The 25,483-nt window shown below is 40.8% G+C and overlaps 1 protein-coding gene across 7 annotated transcripts in view; it reads right to left on the minus strand.

The window, feature by feature from the left end:
* The window catches only part of LOC310893604 (uncharacterized protein), a 148,049-nt gene that overhangs the window by 88,756 nt on the left and 33,810 nt on the right, over positions 1-25,483 (minus strand). For 2 of the 7 annotated variants that reach the window (XM_083822809.1, XM_083822806.1), the window contains exon 1: positions 17,961-18,054. The exons of 1 other annotated variant lie outside the window; for it this stretch is intronic. The gene's annotated coding sequence lies outside the window, so the exon portion shown is untranslated. 4 more of the 7 variants (XM_083822812.1, XM_083822810.1, XM_083822819.1 and 1 more) reach the window with 4 other exon arrangements.

A 25,483-nucleotide genomic window follows, 5' to 3' on the forward strand; every position in this document is an offset into this window, starting at 1 on the left:
CTCTAGATATCAGGTGACAGGGATTAGACCACCAAGCAGGTGTTTATGTGTCTCCACAGCTTCCCTGCCATGTGTAGTCATAATTTCTAGGTATGTGTTGAAATGGATAATGCACCTTGTCAATGCTTTTTCCAAAGAGATCATCTAATATTTGGAAGTATGTAGCCTTTGCCTACTGCACTGTCTAAACAAAGACCAAGTTTTTCAAGACCATTTCTTTCCCTCAGCTGCACAATTTGAAGTAAATACTAGAGAAACTAGACAGACTTTTTTATTCTTGTGTACGCAAAGGCATAGTCGCTCTGTATTTTGGAAAGGGGAAGTTTGAAAGCATAATACTTCAAAAATGAGGCAAAGACTGATTTAGAGACAGTAATAATTGTATTAATTTCAATTAGCATGGCATTCCTTAAAGCATCACTGAACTGACCCCATCTGTCATGCATTCAGGAAAGGAAGAATGGGACAACACAGCTGACAGTCACACCACCACCACCACCCTTCTGTGACTGACTAGTAATCAGTCTCTTGCTACCTAATACTTCCTCCCAGCCTTCTCTCCCAAGAAGACCTTGCCTCACTAACTTAAATAAGCAGTTTTTGCTGCTGTTTTTCAGACCAGTGGCTCAAATATGCAGTCTTGTGTAGGTATCAGTTCAACAACAAGATAGGACATGCTCACCAAGCAGAAAGGAAGGTGGAAGGACAAATGAAATAAAGGAAACCATGGTATTACATCATAACTGATGAATCACTGAGTCAGTTACAACTCAATTATTTCAAATATTCAGTAAAAACAGGTCAATTTCTGCCATTTTTAATGTAGATTTGTTATTATCTTCCTTAGGAAAATGCCATGTGTAACATGAAAACAGCCTATAAAATAGCATGCTTCTCCACGACCATTAGTAACAAGTTTGATCCAAGTTACAAAAAACTATTTTCTTCCACACCTAACATACACTCTCAACTCTCCACATGCACATTAACTGATTAACGTAAGTATACAGTTAACAGAAACGAGTACTTAAAATTACTGATCAGATCAGTGTGGAAAGGCCTTGTGATTTAATCTGAGTTGAACCTTTAAAAAGATTTACCTTTAAAAAGATTTGCTAAGGAAGCTGTAGATAGAGGGAAAAAAAAGAGAAAAAAACAGGATATGTATGAAAAGGATGCAAGAAAATTTTAAATTAAAAGTACAAAGCCTCAAAACACAGTTAAGTCTTCAAGTTCCTTCAAATGTATGTTCTCTCATACATTCTTTATAGCCCTCTTGCTCAGGAATGATACACCAGTGAGAGCATTTGACCTGGTAGTGACAACAAGCATTTCGAAGTAGAAGGTCTTCATTAGTCACAAGCATGCTCCTAATTTAGGACTGCTTACAATCAAGGGGTTCTTCTGGAACACAGGGTAACACTCTGACTTGCTTACCTACCACCTGGTAAGCAAGCATACAGAGAGGTCTAGCAGACAGATGCATATAGAGACATGCATAAACCTAGTGCCTTAAGTATCATGTGTGAAGTCCATACCCAAGTATAACAAAAGCAGAACTGTTGTAAACTACCCCACTGAAAATTTAGAATTATACAAAATTTAGCCTCATCTCTGATGTTTGAAAATTTAGAACAATAGTCATTTAACACTACCTAGAAAAGTGATTTAATACATTTACACTAGCATCCAGTTGTTCAAACGAGCCTACAGACATGGAGATCTGACTTAACAGGAAAATGAAATGCAGACAGTGCATTTAGCCACAAAAAATAACTATTTTACATACATAGAAATACTCTAATGCTAGCAAAGAAGTAACTGTAAAGTGTAAGATCTTACAGGAAATGAAGAAGAGTTTACTTCAAAGCAAAACCAGGTTCCTTCACTCACGTTCATACTCTCGTACATACCAGCAACTCCACCACCATGTTTCCAAGGAGTCTGGCTCCAAGATTGATGCACCCAAGCACTCTGACCAGTACTGAAGCACCAAGGCATGTATCCAGTGGTAGAGTCAGGCTTGACAATGACACTAAGGACAAGTGACAAGAGCTATTCAGGCCTCCTAAAGTCTGCTAGGTTCTTCCCAGGTTGGTGATTATGTCCTGCCTTCACATGTGCCTTTGTTAACCCTTAGGACCTGAAAGTGATTAAGAATCTTTTACCTTTCCACCCTGTCTCATCTGTGTGTCATCAGAATTTTCACAGTCCATCTCTTCATCTGGGTGTCTACAACCTCCAATCCTAGTTTTTATTTTCCAGCCACTATCTAATTCTTTGTTTTAATCTGGATGGAGCCTTTTATTTCAGGCTGTACCTTGCTTTCCTGATCTGGGTAATTGTGAAAAGAAGCTACAAGGAGGTGCGCTGCTATTCTGATGATTGCCATTAAAATCGAGCTGTTGTCAAACCTTCTGCATTCTGGTAATCCCACCACTAGACATTCACCTTCTTTCTCCATTGATGTCAATCCCAACGTCACTATTAGAAATCTCTACATAAAACAGACATCTGACATTTTAGAACTGCAGTATGCTTACCAGAGCCCTAGCTACCACAAAATTAAATTTCACATGATTTTAACAGTTGCTCAAAGCCTTGCTTAGAAATTCTTAGAATTCTTAGAAATCCCAGAATTGTGTTCTGTCCAGTTGGTTGCCTGAACTGCTATTTCTGAACTACTTGCAACTTTTAAATATATATATATATATATTTGTTTTCTAATGGTTTTAAATCAGTTTTAAGTATAAAAAGCTCATACCTATTACAGACAGTTCTAGACACTCATTAAAAGATTAAATTCAATTAGACAATGATGTAGATTCTTAATAGGATCATAAAAATATACCATCAAAAAAGCAGTACCAGCCAGATTATATAGACTAACATAAATTAAATGAAATTCTGCTATTATTCAAGCTAGAAGTGGAATTACTTTATTACACAGAATGTATGAAAATAAGTGACTGAATTGACATTAAAAAAAAAGGTAAACTAAGCATGGTTTGCATAAATTCCAAAACCTTATTTGATGCATCCAACTATATTTGTAATATTGAAGGTCATAAAAAAAAAAAAGAATCTTCTCAAAACAGAAACATGAATTTCATTTCCATGGGCTACTGGGCTAATGACATTATTGATAAACTACATCAGGGCTGGCCCTTGCATCTTTCAAGGAACTGGGGGAAATACGTACAAACACTTTCTGTGGGTTTGATGAGGCCAGCACAAGGATCTGTGCAGCTACTGTGTAGTTAAATGACTTGGGGAAGCAAGACATCAAATTCTGGCCAGGGCTGATCCACGTACTTGGCACCTACACAGTCTTTAATACTCTATCACTCATTCTACAGCATTAGCTCTGTAAAACACAGAAGCCACAAGTACAAGGATGCTGCACATATTTGCTTTGAATGATTCATCGGAACAGCAATAAAAAAATATTTCAGTGTATTGAACTATTAGATTTCATTGCCATTTGTTAACAGCATGAACACTTATCTCCAAAAGGCTAAGGGGTTCTGCTGCTCAAATGGCTTCTGCTACTACACAAATCAGGAAGTTATCAGTCTCTTGCTGTAATATCTGCTGTTGTGTGTATTTCAAGATTCTTGACCCCTCCCCTAAAGACTGTAGGTTGAATGATGAAACACCTACAATTTAGGTAGGCAGCACATCACAGAAAACACTGAAGCAAAATAATGAACAGCGCCATTAAATACTGTATTGCTGGAATGCAGGTTGGCTGGGACTCATTTTGTATTCTGTATTGAACTACAGAAGTATAACTATTACTGTGTACAAATTGCTGTGAATAACCCTTCTGTGCCAAACACAGTCTATTAGCACTGCCTGTAACAGTGTTTATTATAAGCAATTTCTTTGAAAATACAGATTTCAATGCATCTATTAGAATCTTGTTACGCTTTGACTGTATGACTGTTCATACCCTTCCTCAGTAACTAACTGCATGGGTTATTTCCTTCACCATTTTCCTTCTTTTGTAATTTCATTCAAAGCATATTCACAAAGGATATTAGAAAAGCAGCACAACTTAGTTCTTGAACTTGAGAGCCAGAGGAAAAAAAAGATTAAGTTCTGCAGTTACAAAAAAAAAAAGGACAAAATAAGATTTGTGTCCAGAAGTATAAACAACAACAACAACAAAAATCTATTTATGTGTATTTTGATAGTTAACAGAGGCTTTTTAATCTGTTATTTACAGCCACTGAGAAGCTGAGAGAATTGTATCTGTATTTCCATTTTTCACATCCTTTCTCCTCCTCCCCCAGCCCCCAGATAAAAGATGTCTGGAAGCTCACACCACAAAAAAAAAAAAAAAAAAAAAAAACAGCAAAAAACCAGTGTTCTTCAAACCCAGTAACAATAAGAACACAAACATGCTGCAGCTTCACAAATAATCAAACTGTCACCTACTGAATATTCCCACTGAAGACTGAATATATTCTAGGTAGTCTGTTTGGTGTTTTATTTTACTTTTGCCTCGGAGTTGGTATTTATTTTGATAATCCCCCCATCTGGCTTTTTTCCTGATTTCCTCACAGGCTTGTATTCTAGAAAGGTGACAAAAGCAGGTTTTCCAATACTTGGTGATCTGCAGATTTCAAGTAACACTCTGGCATTGTTCTTCTAACCTGCTTTTTACCATGTGAATATGGATGAGGAGTATCATGAAACAGATCATCCACACCTGACTTCAAAAAAGGTGCATTTGGTATTTTCAGAGGTTTTGTAGGAACAGTTAGCGACTTGCAACTGTTACAAAAATCTTTTGAAAAAGCCTGTAACACCCTTTTTTATCTGTGTTTACTCAGACTGGGTGACTCACCCAGTGAGGAAGGCAGGCTAGAGCTGAAGACACAGGGATACACCTCTTTTTAAAACTGCCATCTGCTTGACTCAAGCATGGGAAAAACTGTCCTTCATACTTTGTCAGCTTTCAAGTTCCACACTTGAGCTGCAAGTAAGATGACTGCATTTTGTGACCAGAGTTCTTGCTTTAATGGACTTTAATCATGTACAAGAGACATTAACTTAACAGCACGTCTCACCATCTGCTACTGTTTTCAAAGGACTTTCATGATGGAGTACTTCACAACTTAATTCAAAAAAAACCAAAACATCAGCCTTAAAAAAAGGGTATTTCAATCTTCTTAATAAGTATCTTGCATGTTTTAAGCATGTGCAAGAAACTACTGAAAGTTGCTTATTCTGTTAACACATTCTGTTAACACAAGTCAAATTTCAACATGTTTAATTTCAACATGTTTAAGAAAAATTACAATGTAAAAAACTGATAATCAGAATTTAAGTCTCCAGTTTAAATGCTAGTGTGACCTATAATTGCAGCATTTATTTTCTGTTGGTGTTGTGGTTTAACCTGGCTGGCAGCTAAACACCACACAGCCGTTCGCTCACCCTCCCCCCTCCCTCTCTGGGATGGGGGAGAGAAACGGGAAAGTGAAGCCGGTGAGTTGAGATAAAGACAGTTTATTAAGACAGGAATATAATAATAACAATAATAATAATAATAGTGATAATGATAATAGTATTAATAATAATAATGTATATGAAACAAGTGATGCACAATGCAATTGCTCACCACCCGCTGACCGATGCCCAGCCTATCCCCGAGCAGCCGGCCCCCCCACCCCGGCCAGCCACCCCTGTATATTGTTTAGCATGACGTCAGATGGTATGGAATACCCCTTTGGCCAGTTTGGGTCAGCTGTCCTGGGTCTGTCCCCTCCCAGCTCCTGCTGCACCCCCAGCCTGCTCGCTGGCAGGACAGAGCGAGAAGCTGAAAAGTCCTTGGCCTGGTGTAAACACTGCTCTGCAACAATTAAAACATCAGCATGTTATCAGCGCTCTTCTCATCCTAATCCAAAATATAGCACCCTACCAGCTACTATGAGGGAAAATTAACTCTGTCCTAACTGGAACCAGGACAGTTGGATATTCCTAGACTGACTCCCAGATTAAAAGAACTTACATATTACAGGCACCAAACTACACGTTTTTGTAGAAACGCTACAAAGTCCGTGCTAGCTCAGGATTCTACCAGTCTCATACAGAGAGCTGTAACAAAACCTTGACCTTATTTCATAGAATGGCTTGGGTTGGAAGGGACCTTAAAGATCACCCAGTTCCAACCCCCCGCCATAGGCAGGGACACCTTCCACTAGATCAGGTTGCCCAGGGTCTCATCCAACCCACCCTTGAACACCCTCAGTGACGGGACATCCACAGCTTCTCCAGGCAAAACCTAAGATTTCATTTAGGTTGTGGATCATGTTGCCTTCCATTCTACAGATTTTCTCTCTTCATCCTCATCTTCCAATAACTAAGGTAACAGTCAGTTGGGTATTAAAAGAGATTAGAAGTTTCCCTATAGTTTTGTTTTACTGCACAATTGCAGTAGATCTGATTCTAACAGATCGGTTTTGTCATGAACTCACTTAAATCCAAAAGATGGAGACAATTTTTTTTTTTTCATGTTTATTACAGACTGTAGAACACTGCGGAAGTCACTCCTAGCTGAGTAAGCTCAGCAGTTTAGGATCACAACATACATGATATTCTACAAAAGAATTCAGAAAACAAAACCTCTAGATAGCTGTTTTTTAATACATGGTTCAGCCCGTAGACTGCCTAAGAAATAACATAGTGCATCTCAATGCGAAGATGCATTCTTCTCCAAAATTGCCAGAGATCCAAGGAAAAAAAATAATCCCAATGTGGACAGCTTGAATCTGTTAAGCACAAAAACACAAACTGGGAGAGAACAGAATATCCCGAGTTAGAAGGGACCCATAAGGATCATCAAGTCCAACTCCTGGCACCACACAGGTCTACCCGAAATTTTAGACCATGTCACTAAGTGCCCAGTCCAATCTCTTCTTAAATTCAGACAGGCTTGGAGCAGTGACTACTTCACTGGGCAGCCTGTTCCAGTGTGCAACCACCCTCTCGGTGAAGAACCTCTTCCTGATGTCCAGCCTAAACTTCCCCCGCCTCAGCTTAGCACCGTTCCCGCGGGTCCTATCACTGGTGTTTACGGAGAATAGGTCAGCTGCCTCTCCACTCCCCCTCGCAAGGAAGTTGTAGACTGCAATGAGGTCCCCCCTCAGCCTCCTCTTCTCCAGGCTGAACAGGTCCAGTGACCTCAGCCAGTCCTCATGTGTCTTCCCCTCTAGGCCCTTCACCATCTTCTTCGCCCTCCTCTGGACACTCTCCAACAGCTTCATGTCCTTCTTGTACTGTGGTGCCCAGAACTGCACACAGTACTCGAGGTGAGGCTGCACCAGCGCAGAGTAGAGCGGTACAATCCCTTCCCTCGACCGACTAGCAATGCCGTGCTTGATGCATCCCAGGATACGGTTGGCCTTCCTGGCTGCCAGGGCACACTGCTGGCTCATATTCCACTTGCTGTCAACCACAACCCCCAGATCCCTCTCTGCGGGGCTGCTCTCCAGCGTCTCGTCGCCCAGTCTGTACGTATAGCCAGGGTTGCCCCGTCCCAGGTGCAGGACCCGGCACTTGCTTTTGTTGAACTTCATGTGGTTGGTGGTTTCACAGCTCTCCAATCTGTCCAGATCTCTCTGCAAGGCCTTTCCACCCTCATCCGAGTCCACAACTCCTCCAAGTTTGGTGTCGTCGGCAAATTTGCTCAAAACACCTTCTAGACCTACATCCAAGTCATTTACAAAAACATTGAAGAGGACTGGCCCTAAAATGGAGCCTCGAGGAACCCCACTAGTGACCATCCGCCAGCCAGATGTGGCCCCATTTACCACAACCCTTTGAGCCCTGCCCATCAGCCAATTGCTCACCCGTCGTATGATGTTTGTGTTTAGCTGTGTGCTGGACATTTTGTCCGGTAGGATCCTATGGGAAACCATGTCAAAAGCTTTGCTGAAGTCCAAAAAGATCACATCAGCTGGTTTCTCTTGATCGACTAGATGGGTGATCTTATCATAAAAGGAAATCAAATTTGTTAGGCAGGACCTACCCCTCATGAACCCATGTTGGCTGGGACCAATGACCGCATTGTCCCCCAGGTGCGCTTCAATAACTTCAAGGATCATCCTCTCCATAATTTTACCAGGCACTGACGTGAGACTGACAGGCCTGTAATTGCTAGGGTCTTCTTTCTTACCCTTCTTGAAAATTGGCACAACATTTGCCAGCTTCCAGTCCAGTGGGACCTCTCCAGATTCCCAAGATCGTTGAAAAATAATTGAGAGAGGTCCCGCGATGACGTCAGCCAGCTCTTTAAGCACCCTGGGATGAATCCCATCCGGACCCATGGACTTGTATGGATCCAGGTGATCCATACACGGAACTATTTGCCCCTTTAACACTGTGCAAAACTGAGCGTAGTCACTGAAGTTAATTTTCCAAAGCTGATCAGAAAATGGCACTGTATGAATGAAAATCCTCACTATACTGATCACAGAAGGAGCTTCTATCAAAGTAACTTGAACAGATGTACAGAAAGATGACATCTGCAACCTTACAAGTTTTCATAGTCCCCCTTTTTTTTTCCTCCAGTTGTCATTTTCAATGCCAAATCATACCAAGGAATATGTAAGATCTTAGTACTGCTGAATGAATTTTGCTTTCTAGTAGCTGAATAGTTACTTTACAACTGTCACTAAGTCAACACATTTCTACCTGCTGAAGAAAAGTCTAAAAAATATGTCTTTGTCCGAGTACACACTCCCCACAGAATACACAGTAAACGTTTTAGATATATGACAGCAATAAATTAAGAAACTCAGTTACATCTCAAATTAGCTTAATTTCAACCACCATACAGTGTTACTAGATACAGAAAAGTATTTTGTACCAAAAACATAGTAATACCTCCAGTAAAAAACACTGTTGAAACCTCACCTGGAAAATACAGAAAGGTCAAGTGCATTAAACCTGTTTTTATTTTGAAGCACACATTTTTAGCTTCTCTATCACATAAACATCTGCTTTAGTACACGTATGTATGTAACATGGATATATACACACGTGCACACAGATAAAGACACACCCCATATGGCAATACAGGTAACTTGCAAAATGGACCAGACCCTGTCTGATCCGCATCTACTGGCCTCAGAAACACTTCAGTAAGCACCTACTTTTTCCAGTGTTCTGACTTGTAATTTTAATGCTGCCACCTTGTAACTCATGTTACATTTTAAAATATACTGTTTTGCATTCATTTGTGCAGACTAGTACCTGAAATCTGCTGTTTGCCAGAGGCAGCCAAGGCAACATCATAAACTGAAACTAATCCCACACAGTTTAGAGAAAGCACAGCTCTTTCATCTAAAGTGGTATGGTTCTCATGGTAACAGGAATCAATACTGTTAGTCATGTCCCATTGCTACGTATCAAGTTAGGCCTTTGAGGTATATAATGAAACACACTTGCACTGAAAATTAATATCCTGCGAGGTATCATTTTAATGGAATGAATAACTAAATTCACAAACTTAGTAAGAAAGCCCTATTCCTATTCACCTCATCCTGCTTCTCTCTCAAATCTCAAAACTTTTTTGCAATTTCAAGACTATCCTGAAAATGGAGCAACTACAAAAAATAGCTTTAAAAATCTCTGATCAGTCTTCTTGGCACATCTTGTTATATGTAATAGGGAAAAGTTAGCTGCATTTCAGATGGAATCCTTCAGAACTCTACTCTTCAAAATAGTTTAAGAGCAAAATACATCAGTAAGATAACATTATCCAGAAAAGGGACTGGGACTAAAATCCAGTAATATGTAAGACAATCATTCAGCTCTCCTTTTGAAACCTAAGCTAGGTAGTACTGAACAAACTATTGCTGAGAAGCTACTTCACCAGGATTTAACCTTTTAAAAGTATAATTTAGTTTGTGTATTGCACACCTTGCCTTTACTCAACTCTTTGACCCTGCCTACATGCCTCAATCCATTTTTACTTGGGTTATCCATTCCATATAGTTTTTGATTCCTCTGATCTCTTGCTTTTATCCCAACACAGCAAAGAATCACTTTTTATATTGGATTCTTTATTCAAAAACTCTTCCCTGTTTGCTCCAGGTCTTTCACTTACTCCCTGTATTCACCTTGTCTTAGAACTCCTCTATTTGAAGTCCCATGTGAAATTTCATCCTTCTATTCTTAACACTCATTTCCCACAGCGTATAGGTCATCTCAGCATATCAGAATTTAAGGTGAAATTAATCAATTGACCTGAGAACAGGCATGGAAAAGCAAAAGAACCCATTAACTGTATTAATGTTGTCAGATACAGAAAAGCTTACTACAAATCCAGTGTATACTCAAACTTCTGTATCAGTCACATCCTACGTAACCCATTTCCTTTCCCCTGTATTTCCATGTGACCAGGCCACCTCATAATAGTTATTAACAAACTTCTAATAATAGTTTTCTTCAGAAGGTTTACTTCCTACTCAGACTGCTCAGAGCTCCAAAGCAACTCTCAGCATGAGGTTACTTTGCGAATAGAGAACAAGGTATATTTATGAACAAAGACCCTCTCTGCTCACAGATAGCTTGAGGTACATAGCAGAAAGGCTCATGAGAGATGTGGCTCTATGTGAACGCTTCAAGGGCCTGACATTTTTAAGGGACTTTCAAGAAGCACACCAAAATGATAAAGCTTACTAGCAATTTGGCATGTATGTTGCTTCTATAGTATGATGCTGAAAGCATAACTGTCTCAATTAGTGGTGGAAGGCTGCAGCAGGCAGAAAGATTGAGATCTGGTATGGTCCTACCTATGAAAATAACTCCTAGACAGACTGAATCACCTTAGGTTTGGGGGAAGAATGGGTGTGCAGAGAACAGACCCTGCTACCAGACTCCAGAAAGAATCCCAGGAAAAAAAAACTCGTACCCCATGATCACCAAAATAAAGCGTGATCCCAATAGAAAATGAAGATACAGTAGAAGAGTCAAAGAAAGACAAGGGGAGAAAAACAAGTGGAGAGAACACTTCCCAGGCCTTTATAACCACCCATTTTGCAGGCAGAAGAGTACTCTTTTCAGTGGGCACAACAAATATTACTTCTGTTTAAAAAATGTTCTTGATGTATTATTGGTATAGCTGAGGTGTTGAGCTCCGAGAAGCGTTGATTGCTATGCAGACCAGCACCAAAAAACACTTTGTGTTCACAGAAAGTACAGTTTGTGGCTTTGAAATTTAAAACAGTTGATGTATTAACCGGTAAATCAAGAAAACTCCAAGTAGCACCTTGTAGCCTACATTCCCACACCCTGCTAGCACAGGACTGGGGCAAAGAGGCAACTTCTGTGCATGACAGAACCCCCCACTTGTATAGTTAGGCGATCAGAAATTTAAGGCACATCACAGAGGCCACCTGTTTTGAAATGCAGACATAGCCCTTATGACAGGAGGAGCCCCATGGTATCGTTTGTTTGACAGTTCCTACATCTGACAGATCTTCTCTCCTGTCTTTTCCTGGAAGAACTCCTTTAAAATAGCAGATTGACACTGCAACAGTATAAACCCCTGGATAAATGTTTAAGAGTTTTAACAACCTATACAGAAAAATATGTTCTGCGCTCTGTAACCTGTGTTTGTGTGGTTTTTTTAAACAAACAAACAAAAAACAGAAAGCATGAAATGCAATAGTGTTGTGTCAACTGTTGTGGTTTAACCTGGCCGGCAGTTAAGCACCACAAAGCTGTTCATTCATCCTCCCACCTCCCTCTCTGGGATGATGGGAAGAGGGAGCGAATCAGGAAAAAAAAATGAAGCGTGGGGATTGAGATAAAGGCAGTTTATTAGGACAGGAAAGAAAGAAAAATAATAATAATGATAATTGTACTACTACTACTACTATTGTGTACAAAACAAGTGATGCACCATGCAATTGCTCACCACACGTTCACCGATGCCCAGCCTATCCCCGAGCAGCCGGCCCCCCAGCCCGGCCAGCCACCCCTATATATTGTTTAGCATGACGTCAGATGGTATGGAATACCCCTTTGGCCAGTTTGGGTCAGCTGTCCTGGGTCTGTCCCCTCCCAGCTCCTGCTGCACCCCCAGCCTGCTCGTTGGCAGGACAGAGCGAGAAGCTGAAAAGTCCTTGGCTTGGTGTAAGCACTGCTCTGCAACAACTAATACATCAGTGTGTTATCAACATTATTCTCATCCTAAATCCCAAATACAGCACCCTAAACCTGAGATTCCTGAAGCTTACTAGTTTATACAAAGTCCTACCAAATTTTGGAAAAGTTTGTAGGTAAATGTTTGGCTACAGAACCCACACACCATGAAAAACATGCTGTTCCCAGGAAAGGGAGATGAAAAACATATACATATTGAAGTTCCAGGTTAGTGCAGAACATCTGAGAAACAACAGGTGCAAGAGCTGCAAGTGTTAAACTTGTTCTAGAATCTCTCTTGCATCTAATTCCATCACACTTATAAACAACACGGAGTTTCTCTATACAAGTAGGTATGTCTTCAGCCACCCTAAGGTGAAAAACCAGAGCTAGGCTTTTTTTTTTTTTTTCAGCTTAAGGTATAAACTGCTTTAAGATGTCATAGGTAGAAAACAAACCCAGTAGCAACTAAGTCACACTTAAGAGCCACTTGTAGAAGTGGCATATTTTCAGACTACAGTGTATTTCAAAGGAAGAAAGTACAAGCAGTAACTTCAGACCACTCAAACATTTAGCCTATACTAAAGGAACATAGGCAATTCCTCTAGCTCCTCCTGTTTTCATCTCTAAGTTAAATTCAGCATGGAATAAAAGATCAAAGAGGACAGCCCAAAAGTCATGGTCCTGTTCAGTCTGTTTTATGCTACAGAAAATGCTCATGCTATATTTTACAGATATGGGACTTGCACCTAAATATGCTACAATGCAAACATAGTTTTTTTTTTTTTTTTTTTTTAAAGTGTTTAAAGAGATTTAGCTCAAGTAGTAAACATCTAAACTTACCCTTCTAACCCTCACCAGATTCAACTCCAGACTGCCTTGGCTCTCTTAAACTCCATCCATGCATTCTAACAGTGCCTCTACTACTGGACACCCAAACCCCTGCTTCTACCTTTTTAGAACAAAGTTCTATCAGGAGTTCCTCATTTACATATGCAAACCTCCAGCTTTTGTCTGTTTTCCTGCACACAGGCACAGAACATTCTTGGGTTTGGAGCAGATAATCCTTGAAAATCCACTATTTTTCTTGGACCACCCCTCTCCAGGCTTGTATTCCATGACATTCTTCCAAGCAAATTCCTGTACCCAAAGTCTGCTCTCTTGCAAGCCAGGGTTGCAATCCTGCTATTGGCCTTGTTTCCTTCTCTCAGGATCCTGATATCCACCACCTTACAATCAATCAGGGCAGGCAGCCAAGGCTACTCCTCTCAACATTCCTGACCAGTTCTTCACGATTTTCAAGTTTTAGGTCCATCAGAGCATCCTTCCCTGTGTCAGCTAGTCCCCTTAGTAGATCAAGGCTTCCAAACACATGGTGTCTTTCAACTGTTGGAAAGAGACCTTATATAGCACTACCCAATTCCTAACTTCACACCTCACTCTGAACTGGAATTCTGACCTGTCAGCTCTCTCCTGGCTCAGCACCCCTCCCCAGACAGCTCTCCATGCATTCCACTGGCTCACACAAACCACAAAGGCACTTCAGTCACTAAAAAGCTATGCACACACACAACACCTGTCTGTATTATTCTGCAAAAACAAATACATTAATAAATTCACTAATTTCAATAGGTAAAAAAAAGTTCATTGCATATCCTATGAAGTGGTATTTTTGCATTCAACATGCTTTCATCATGGCTCATTCCTGAAGTGAAGTATCCAAGCCTTCCAGCTGAATGTTTGTAACAACTACGCAACATAATCTGCAAGCTAAAATCCCACTATTCTAGCTAACACTGAATACCATCTATTTCAAAAATAGATCCACTGGTTTCTATAGTGCTGCACAAATGAGTCAATACTGAGAACTGTTATATCTAAAACAGGTAGAATAAGTTATCTTCCTGTACCCCAGGAGCACTAGTCAAAGCCAGTTTTACTGCTTCGCCAGTTTTGGCAAGTAGACTCAAACAGATTTACAAGGTAATATACAAAATAAGAGAACTGTAAAGTTACTTCAGTATCCCTAATTACAAAGCAGAACTGAAAATGTAAAGACTACAGACACTTTTTTTTTTTTTTGCAGAGCTCAACTATCAGCTGGAAAAAGCCTTGTTATAGCAAAAGTCAACTGGATAATTACAAGTACCTGCAACATCGCATAGTAATATCTCATGTATATTTCATATGAAAATCTACTTAATTATACTATTATTCTCAGTAAATCTATATGAGAAAATGAGATTTAAATTTCAAATTAAGACTGACTGATCAAAAGGATGAAAACATGTTGAAAATGATTTACTATGTGGGAACTTGGTGAGGTCCAATGAGGAGACTATAGACTGAAAAGCAGTTTGTCATGCAATTCTCAGATGAAACAGGAAAAGGCTGTTCAATTAATTGTACTGTCTTAACAGTCAAACACATCTTCCCATTGTACCTGCTTATAACAGCATCACCATGAGCTTCCAAGTTTAGCTATTGCTTTAGGTGGCACTATGGACATCCCCAGAGATGGTGCATTCTCCATGGCTACTCTGAGTAGATTGTTATAAAATTTGCAGCTGTCATAGCACAAGCCTGGCTGGCCATATCAGAGCTTTATCAGACCAAGTCTACCAAGCATTTAAAGTCTCCCTCATCACTGACTACTCCTTTACCATAAATTTGGGAGTGAGGCAGAGCACAGCAGCAGAAATTTAAAATCAAAGTGGTTGAACAGAAAAAATGAAAATGCTACAGTACAGTGTAAGGCATACAGCACAATAAACTACAGCTGCCTCAAAGGAGTTAAAGCCCTCAGCCAGGGCCAGTAACCAAATCACGGTTCTACACAAGAAAAAATTGTGAAGGCAATGCTCTTATTTCACAGAGTGTCTGAATATTCTGAATCTATCTGTATTTAAAGTGGGCAAGCCTTAAAGAAAAACGTCAACATTACTTAGTTTGTACGTCAAATTATGAGCTACAATTCAGTTTTCCTATTGTCAGTAAAAAATATCAAGAACTGACCTCCAAGAAACGCCTGGCACAGCAGAAGGCTGTCACATGGCTACTACAACTACAAACTCCTTTAAGAGATCCAAGAGGCAAAATTGGTGCTCCTTGGTGGCTTTCAGACACCATATTTTAATCGCAGCTAGGTATTCAATGAATCAATACTTGGCATGGAAAGAGCATCTTCACTGAAAACACCAGCATAAACACTTTTGGTAAATAACAGTGAGGCAACGTGGAAGATTTAACTCAGATGTAAAAGCATTCCTTAAGAATGTTCTGCTTTCCTCTTGATTTATTGACATCTGGTGATTATTTCCAAGAGGAAACTTGTTCTATCTCCAGAAAGATTCTGTTAATTAGTATACATATTAGTGCCCAAATGTTATGCTAACATCCACTTTTTTTTTTTTTTTAATCACAGTATCACAGTATCACAGTATCACAGATTTCTAGGTTGGAAGAGACCTCAAGATCATCGAGTCCAACCTCCGACCTAACACTAAATACTCCACTAAACCATATCGCTAAGCTCTACATCTAAACGTCTTTTAAAGACCTCCAGGGATGGTGACTCCACCACCTCCCTGAGCAGCCCGTTCCAATGCTTAATAACCCTTTCGGTAAAGAAGTACTTCCTAACATCCAACCTAAAACTCCCCTGTCGCAACTTCAGCCCATTCCCCCTCATCCTGTCACCAGGCACATGGGAGAGCAGACCAATCCCCACCTCTTTACAGCCTCCTTTAAGGTAACTGTAGAGAGCGATAAGGTCGCCCCTGAGCCTCCTCTTCTCCAGGCTGAACAATCCCAGCTCCCTCAGCCGCTCCTCGTAAGACTTGCTCTCCAGACCCCTCACCAGCTTGGTTGCCCTTCTTTGGACTCGCTCGAGCACGTCCATGTCGTTCCTGTAGCGAGGGGCCCAAAACTGAACACAGTACTCGAGGTGCGGCCTCACCAGAGCCGAGTACAGGGGCAAAATCACTTCCCTAGACCTGCTGGCCACACTGCTTCTTGCACAAGCCAGGATGCTGTTGGCCTTCTTGGCCACCTGGGCACACTGCTGGCTCATATTCAGCCGACTATCAACCAATACTCCCAGGTCCCTCTCGGCCAGGCAGCTTTCCAGCCACTCATCTCCCAGCCTGTAGCTCTGCTTGGGGTTGTTGCGCCCCAGGTACAGGACCCGGCACTTGGCCTTGTTGAACTTCATACAGTTGACCTCAGCCCATTGGTCCAGCCTATCCAGATCCTCCTGCAGAGCCTTCCTTCCCTCGAGCAGATCGACACATGCACCTAACTTCGTGTCATCTGCAAACTTGCTGAGGGTGCACTCGATCCCCTCATCCAGATCATCGATAAAGATATTAAAGAGTACTGGTCCCAGTACCGAGCCCTGGGGGACACCACTAGTGACCGGCCTCCAACCAGATTTGACTCCATTCACCACAACTCTCTGGGCCCGGCTATCCAGCCAGTTTCTAACCCAGCGAAGCGTACGCCAGTCCAAGCCCCGAGCAGCCAGTTTCTTGAGGAGAATGTTGTGGGGAACTGTGTCAAAAGCCTTACTGAGGTCAAGGTAAACCACATCCACAGCCTTTCCCTCATCCACCAAGCGCGTCACTTGGTCATAGAAGGAGATCAGGTTCGTCAAGCAGGACCTGCCTTTCATAAACCCATGCTGACTGGGCCTGATCGCCTGCTTGCCCTGCAAGTGCCGCGTGATGACCCTCAAGATAATCTGCTCCATGAGCTTTCCTGAGCTTTTCCATGAGCTTAAGAACGACTATCATCCTATTTGCCTGTTTCCAACCTTAACAAGGCCAATGATTTCATCTCCTCCCCTCCAATTGCAGGGTGGATTGTTCCTGAAGGCAAATTATGAGTTTTGGTGCTCATTTTAAAAGCTGGTTCTGTTGCCCTTATTTTCACATCATCAGTGAACAGCAAGGAAGACAGTAATGGTGAATGCAGACAGGTGCACCTATGTAAAGTTCAATCTCTCCCCCAGGTCAAATTCTTAATTTAAAAAAAAAGTTGAGACTATCTTCCCAGACCTGCCTTCTGTAGGAAAGATAATATTGAGCTTTCTATCAATATAAAGTGATCTTTATCTCCAAACTTTGCAATGGTTTTCTTTGTGCCTTCTTTGGTAATGTCATTAGTTGAGAATAAACAGGAAACTACAAGAAAGCATCGAAACATTAACCTCACATTAACATTTTCCTATTTCTTAGAACACATAATTGGTATTTCTGCTTTCATTAGAAGAGAATCCTATAGTTACAGTTCTTTACACACACACAAAAAACATGGTATTGTCTCTTAGTTTTCTTTTGCTGGGTCCTTCCAAATGCCAGTAGAGGAGGGCTGAAACCATCAGAATACCGAATTTTTAAAGACATAGAAAAGCCCAGTCACTGGCTACCATACAGTTTATCCGGGACACAAGCCATGCTTCTATTGTGTTCATCTCAGAGATAGATTGACCCCCTTATGCAGGAAGAAAGTAGTAAGACCCCAATGCTCTATTTCTCAAAACAGCTAAAGCAACTGTCACCCACCTTTCATCTGAAATGCTTACTACCTTTAGTCCAAAATAAACGGAAGCTGGCAAATTTTGTTTTCTAATACCTTGCTGGAGAGAAAAATGAAGAGCTTCACACAGCCCTCAAGTTGTCCTCTCTAACCACTCAAAATGTTACACTTGAAGTCATCTTTCAAGGTTACATCAACCACAGCATTTATTTTTTAATACTGTGGAAACAACATCAGAGTGGATAACAATGTTTTCACACCTTGTCATCAATTTCTGGGAATCCTGTGGTCAAAGCTGTGAATTTGGCCCAGGCTCTGGTTTGCATGCTTTTTTGTCCATGAGGGATGTTTTCCATTGATGATCAGGCTAGGAAGAATTATCATAAAGGAGCTTTAATTCTGAACACCTTACTTTACATCTGAAATAATTAGTTAACATGGATCAGGTGATACTTGTTAATCCCACAAAATGCAGTAAATTAGCATGTACTTGAGCTCTTTAAGACTAAACAAGTTAATCAATATTTGGGCGTTTTTCCTTGTTTTTCAAGGAAAGGCTGGAGACATGGAAGTGTTAGAGGCCATTTCCACTCTTGTTTGAAGTCACTTAAATAAAACATTTGTTTGGAGCAATAATATTAAAAATTAAAGTGCTAGCTTTGAAGAGGTCACAAAACTTACAGAAAATTTTCAAAAAGGGTAAAGCTAAACTAAGATACGTATTGGAAATGGCTATCCCTCTTTCCTTTTTGTTCCTTCAAATCTGGTTTGAAGAAGCTCTGTTTAATAATCTCAGATTAAGTGTGCACCAAGCTACAACCACTGCTGTCAGTTTATGCACATTACAGCAGCAACTCTGCTTCACTCTAGTGCAAAACTCATGATATGACTGCTCCAGCTGCTGAGACACTGAGGATGAATGGCCTCTAGCAGGATTTAGTTCTTCTACACCAGTAAACTGAAGACTGAAGGAAGAACTATTCCTTGCTTTAGAAAACTGACATGGCACACAGACTGGGCTAACATTCTCTTTATTGGTCTACATATAAAAAGTATACTCCTTTTCCGTTTTCCCTTCTAAAGAAAAGGGAGAACACCCCTCTATTTATTAATGGATTCATCCCTTGTGCCACTGTTTTGGTGCTATTTCCTGTGACGGTCAGTCTTAACTCTGAAGAGGTTTGGTTTTCTTTTGGTTCAACTGCAATTGTTAGTTAAAAGCCATTTCTTTAAGTCATCCCAGAGGCTCAATGAACACTCACTCCTAATTCAGTCCAGTCTGTTTTGGTTTACCTTAAGTCAATTAGGAATCATTTTCAGCTGAATCAAAAGACTCAACTGAATGGATTCAAAAGCTACTTGTACTACTCAAGGTCTAAGTTTAAACCTAAAATTTTAAATGTAAAATATATATAAATCAAGACTTTAAAGATAGTAAGCACTAACACCACAGTTTTAGACTTTTAACAATTTCACATAATGAACTCAGTGTTCAAAATCTGAGCAAGAAATACAGAGTATTTACATTACTCCTAAGAACAGCTACAAGAGTACAACTGTTTATAGATGCCTCTTTCAAAATTGTCATGTCCATATTCGCCTCCTGAAACAGCTGAAAATAACTGAACTCTGTATAAAACTGAAACAGTCTTTTCTCTCCTCCTTCATCCTTACATCATTTTCATCGTAATTATCTGAAGTTCAACTAAAAATACAATGTAAGTGTACACACAAGGGCACTTACAAGGTGAATTACAGAATACACCAATTAACAATGGCATTTGAAATGACTTATTTTTTTCTCCTAAAATAGTAAGCACCATTGACAGCTCATGCACAAGTCTTCAGATTATTTTTATCTTCTCTTCCCAAAGAAAATTAAAGAAATAGATACGTCCAGAAATCTGTTAACAGCCTAAGACTTTTCTCCCTTTTTCTCCATGGTTCGTACTGTAACCAGAAGCATTAACTATGACCAAAAAAAATGAAAATCCTGTGAAAACAGACTCTGTAACATAGCACAGAATAAAATAAGTAACTGCTTAATATGAAGCATCGCTTCAGACACTTTGTTGAGAAAAGCACCAGGATTTTTGTTAGCCTCAGTAAATTCCATTTATGACCCAAAAATAAGCATTCAGATTAAAACATAGTTTACTTAAACAAGACAGTGCCAGTTACTCAATGTAATCTATTATGCTGATATTCTCATTCGTTGCAGTCTGCTTCCATATCTTTTGGTACAACTGTGAATTTTAACATACTTGGAAACGTGATATGGAAACAATGGACAGAACTCTTAGAAATGCACTCAAGCCATTGCTCAGGGGACAGACTTCATGAATTTTAAAGCATGAACTTTATTACCTTAAAGTGTATTAGTAGGCATACTTCTAAGCAACTCCATAAAAATTAAAAAAGTAGTAGTGTTAGAATACCAAGTTCAAACTTCTAGCCAGTGTAAACATCAGCAGCCTTTATACCACAGTAACTATCTATGTTTTCCAACTGTATCTACAAGCTAGAGCAAGAGAGACAGAAGAACTTGTTTTTTGAAACATCTACAGTGGAAAGTCATCTCTTGACCTTTCCTACAGACTTAGAGTGTGATGCAAACAGATCTCCCAGCTTTTTCATCCTCACATACCTCTCCTGTTGTCTAGGTGTTCATTTATTTATGAAGCCTCTAACATTTGTGCAGCATACCACAGCAGGTGGTCAAGAGAGTCACTGTCATAGTATCAAGGAATATTAACAGCTATTAGTACTATTTTCTTCTGTACTCACATACTCTTTAGAGAATTTAACTCCCAACTTCCATCTGTCTGAAATACCGCAATCACATCTCAACATTTTTCAAGCAGTTCTAAGAACACAGCATTTAAGTTTTCAAAATAAACCATCCATTTTGCATCTCTAGAGTATTCAGCTAGCAAGTCAGTTCAAAAAAAAAAAAAAGTACACAATTCAAATGCTATGGTAAAGGAACTGAAAATGGTTTAGATAAAATCTTCCTTCTTGGAAAACATGTGCATATTCATTAGTCTAGAACACATTCAAGTCAAAATATATTGTTTCTCAGGGGTTTCCTATAAAGATTTTAATTATAGGATGACAATAATTTTAAGTGACAGTAGAAATTTGACAGAGGACTTGATTGTGGCTGCCATTTTTGATCCATCTTTCAGAAGGAACAAATCCCCATGAGCCTTCTTAAAGAATCATTTTCTCTAGTTGCAAAGTAGTATTTGAACATCAATAATACAGCTCAAGTCTGTCACTCCAGCTGAGAACAAAGCTTTTCAAGCTTCAAAACTGCCACAGGGACACACTTCTTTTGAGGAGCAAATCTGAAGTGGCGCTCAGGATTTTATGGCTCCTGTGGAACAGTGGTGATTGCTGGGTCTATTTTTCCCCCTCCTCTCCCATCAGGAGGGGGTAAACTTTATAGAAGTTTACTTTTTGTTTAAGTCTCATTGGAAACAGAAAATTATTGCCATGCACCTCCTCCTACCTCCCCTCCCTCCCTATTTTCCCCCAATTTCCAGCTAACCCCCACAGGTTTTTGTGTGTACACATTTGAAGAGGTTTTTACTGTAACAAAAAAAGCATAGCTAGTGTGTCTGATGCCCGGGGGGCCACGGAATTTTTTTTTCTTAAGACAAGCAAGTTTGTCTATTTAAGGGACCAGTATTGTATAAAGAGTTAGAATAACAAATGCAGAAAAGTAAACATGAAGACTGCACTTTCACTCTGAAAGAAAGCCTAGAAATAGACAAATACTGAGTTTAGAAATTATCTGTTCTTTAGCCAGACAGCAAAACACAACAAGCAATAAAAGAAACGTAGCAACACTGGGCAAAGTTAGCCTCTTACTCAGTTCAGTTGGCTTGAGCCAAGTTACAGCAGGATAAGGTTATCTGCCTACCTGGCAATCGCTAATGGCAATTCACCTTGATTTCTTCTTTAAGTACTAGTTAGGATATAAAATCAGACAGGTCTTGCTGAATACAAGATGCATAATACATTAATACTTAACCTGCTCAGAAAGCATTACTGTAAGTCAGACATTTTGTCAATTTCAAGTCCCAGCTGCTCACCAGCAGATTTTTTTTTCTTTTTGTTTTAAGGAATAAAAAGTTAGGAAAACACTACACAGTAGACACTTCTCAGGCTGCTTATTTAGATCTAACACAGCTCTGCCTGCACCTCACAGGCCCTAGTTCTCAGCCTTGACAGACATTCCCAATTCAGCCTAAGTCTCCTGGTTTACGTTAGCCAGAACTCCTCTGTTCACTTGCTTCTCTTTATTTCATGAGGATACACACTCTTCTACCCTCAGCTGAAAGTAGCTGACAAAGCATTATTTTGCCATTGAAGAATTTCTAGAGCAAGAAATAATTTCAGCTGCAAATGATCAGTCAGAATCAGTGCAAGTTTTTATATACATATATGTATATATATTTATATGCCAAGGCGATCGGCTCTGGGGCAGATGCGTTCTGCAGCGGAGCAAGGGATCGAGACAGGTCCACTGGACTGGAAGCTGGCAAATGTTGTGCCAATTTTCAAGAAGGGTAAGAAAGAAGACCCTAGCAATTACAGGCCTGTCAGTCTCACGTCAGTGCCTGGTAAAATTATGGAGAGGATGATCCTTGAAGTTATTGAAGCGCACCTGGGGGACAATGCGGTCATTGGTCCCAGCCAACATGGGTTCATGAGGGGTAGGTCCTGCCTAACAAATTTGATTTCCTTTTATGATAAGATCACCCATCTAGTCGATCAAGAGAAACCCACTGATGTGATCTTTTTGGACTTCAGCAAAGCTTTTGACATGGTTTCCCATAGGATCCTACCGGACAAAATGTCCAGCACACAGCTAAACAAAAACATCATACGACGGGTGAGCAATTGGCTGATGGGCAGGGCTCAAAGGGTTGTGGTAAATGGGGCCACATCTGGCTGGCGGATGGTCACTAGTGGGGTTCCTCGAGGCTCCATTTTAGGGCCAGTCCTCTTCAATGTTTTTATAAATGACTTGGATGTAGGTCTAGAAGGTGTTTTGAGCAAATTTGCCGACGACACCAAACTTGGAGGAGTTGTGGACTCGGATGAGGGTGGAAAGGCCTTGCAGAGAGATCTGGACAGATTGGAGAGCTGTGCAACCACCAACCACATGAAGTTCAACAAAAGCAAGTGCCGGGTCCTGCACCTGGGACGGGGCAACCCTGGCTATACATACAGACTGGGCGACGAGACGCTGGAGAGCAGCCCCGCAGAGAGGGATCTGGGGGTTGTGGTTGACAGCAAGTGGAATATGAGCCAGCAGTGTGCCCTGGCAGCCAGGAAGGCCAACCGTATCCTGGGATGCAACAAGCACGGCATTGCTAGTCGGTCGAGGGAAGGGATTGTACCGCTCTACTCTGCGCTGGTGCAGCCTCACCTCGAGTACTGTGTGCAGTTCTGGGCACCACAGTACAAGAAGGACATGAAGCTGTTGGAGAGTGTCCAGAGGAGGGCGAAGAAGATGGTGAAGGGCCTAGAGGGGAAGACACATGAGGACTGGCTGAGGTCACTGGGCCTGTTCAGCCTGGAGAAGAGGAGGCTGAGGGGGGACCTCATTGCAGTCTACAACTTCCTTGCGAGGGGGAGTGGAGAGGCAGCTGACCTATTCTCCGTAAACACCAGTGATAGGACCCGCGGGAACGGTGTTAAGCTGAGGCGGGGGAAGTTTAGGCTGGACATCAGGAAGAGGCTCTTCACCGAGAGGGTGGTTGCACACTGGAGCAGGCTCCCCAGTGAAGTAGTCACTGCACCAAGTCTGTCTGAATTTAAGAAGCGATTGGACTGTGCACTTAGTGACATGGTCTAAACTTTTGGGTAGACCTGTGTGGTGCCAGGAGTTGGACTTGATGATCCTTATGGGTCCCTTCCAACTCAGGATATTCTATGAAATGTAACAGGAAACGTGAATGGATCTTGTTTTACAGTTATTACATACATTTCTCTACTGAGATTTGACATTACTAAAAGTTACGAAAGAAGTCCTTTTGCCAGTTCCTCCTACACATTCTCCCAGCCACACAGTGGGAAGACAGTACTTCTCCATCTAGATAAAAGATACACAGTTGTATTCTTCACTGCTCAAGCACCCAACAGCCAAAAGTGAAATAAAATAGTTTTAGATGTTTTGTCTGATTTAAGCCTACCAAAATTTTCTGGAAACATACACTTAATTATTCTTTCTGAATCCTATGATCCCCCAGCCTTAATCTCATAATTCAACATATGTTCTCCAACACTGTAGTGGCAGTTGTTTGCTCTATTTCTCTCCCTCACTTGTGGTACACACACACACACCACAGAGGAACTCATTGAAAGTGACATAAGCACGCTTAATGTTCACTAAGTGTCACAATTCTCTCAGCTTTAATTTCTTGCAAGGACTAGGCCCCTGGGCATAGATCAATTACATTTCCTATTCTCAGCACGCTATAATCGATTTTCATCATCTTTCTTCCCACTAGCTTTATATTCCTCTTGCCACTGGACTCTTTTCCTCTTTGCAAGTTGGTATTGGCCTTGCAAGTTTTCACTACAGGCTGTTTAGACCCTACAATTTTTCTCCTTTCCTGTCTACAGGAGTAGCTCCAGTAAGAGAATAGTACTCCACGCCAGCCACTTTTTGCACTTTTTGCAAATGAGTGCACTCATTTGCACACTTCAGCGCTACTGTAGGTAAAAAGTACTATGAGTTTTATTTCTGGGCCTAGAAGAAGCTCGCCTTAACAAGGAAGCTTCTTATGGGTAGTCTCTGGTCAAAAAAAAAAAGGAGCAACCAGAGGAAGATACAGCCCACGCTCTAATGCTGCAGCTGGAAAGAGGTGGTGGGGGGGGGGGGGTATGGTGTTTTCATTTGTTTTCCCACTATCCAACTATTTCAAATGGCAATAAATGAAATCAGCTTTCCCTAAAGGCACTTTCTTTGTCTGTGACAGCAATGTGATCTCCCTGTGTTAATCTCAACCTACATTTTTCCATCTTACTTTGGGTCCTGTACTGTTGAAGAGGGTGAGGAAAAGAGCAGCAGCCCATGGCCAGCCCACCACATGTAACACCAAAGTCATTTCACCTCTAGCTTAAGATTTTCAGATGTGCAATCTCTCTCACCAAGGTTTACTTCCACTAGCCTTCCACAACAGGATCTCTCATGAAGACTAACACAACCAGACACCTTTCATGTCTACATTACAAGAAAAAGTTCAAGTTGTGAAAACACAGCTACTTTCTTACTCAGCTTGTTGATTTGAATTCAGACATGTATGCACAGCCTGTATATTCAGCTACTCATGTTTTCTGTAGCTGTAGTCTTCTCTTTCATGGAAGAGATGACTCCCCATCTTATCCTGCAGTTTGTGGCTACAACCAACTGTAGTTTGATTGCACTTGGCATGCTGGAATACAGCTGTTTTCTGCTTAAAGTTTACTCACAGAAAAACCTGTCCCTAATCTGTCCTTACACATTACAATCACAAATCCCCTTTGTTGCATGCATAAAATGACTCTTTAGCTATTCTGCGCTCTCACACTTGTTTCTTGACAGATTCTGTGGGCAGCTACTCTTTTTCTGATCCAAGTTCACGAGCTTTCTTATTCTGCATATTTAATATGAACTTTGATACTTCTTATATCCTTGGCGTTATTAGTCATTGAAATATGGAGCTAATTGAATGGATCCTCTCTAGCACAGGTGACAGGAAGGACTGCAATTGGAGAAATTGAA

Source organism: Anser anser (assembly GCF_964211835.1).
Source record: "Anser anser genome assembly, chromosome: 2".
NCBI classification, from domain to species: domain Eukaryota; kingdom Metazoa; phylum Chordata; class Aves; order Anseriformes; family Anatidae; genus Anser; species Anser anser.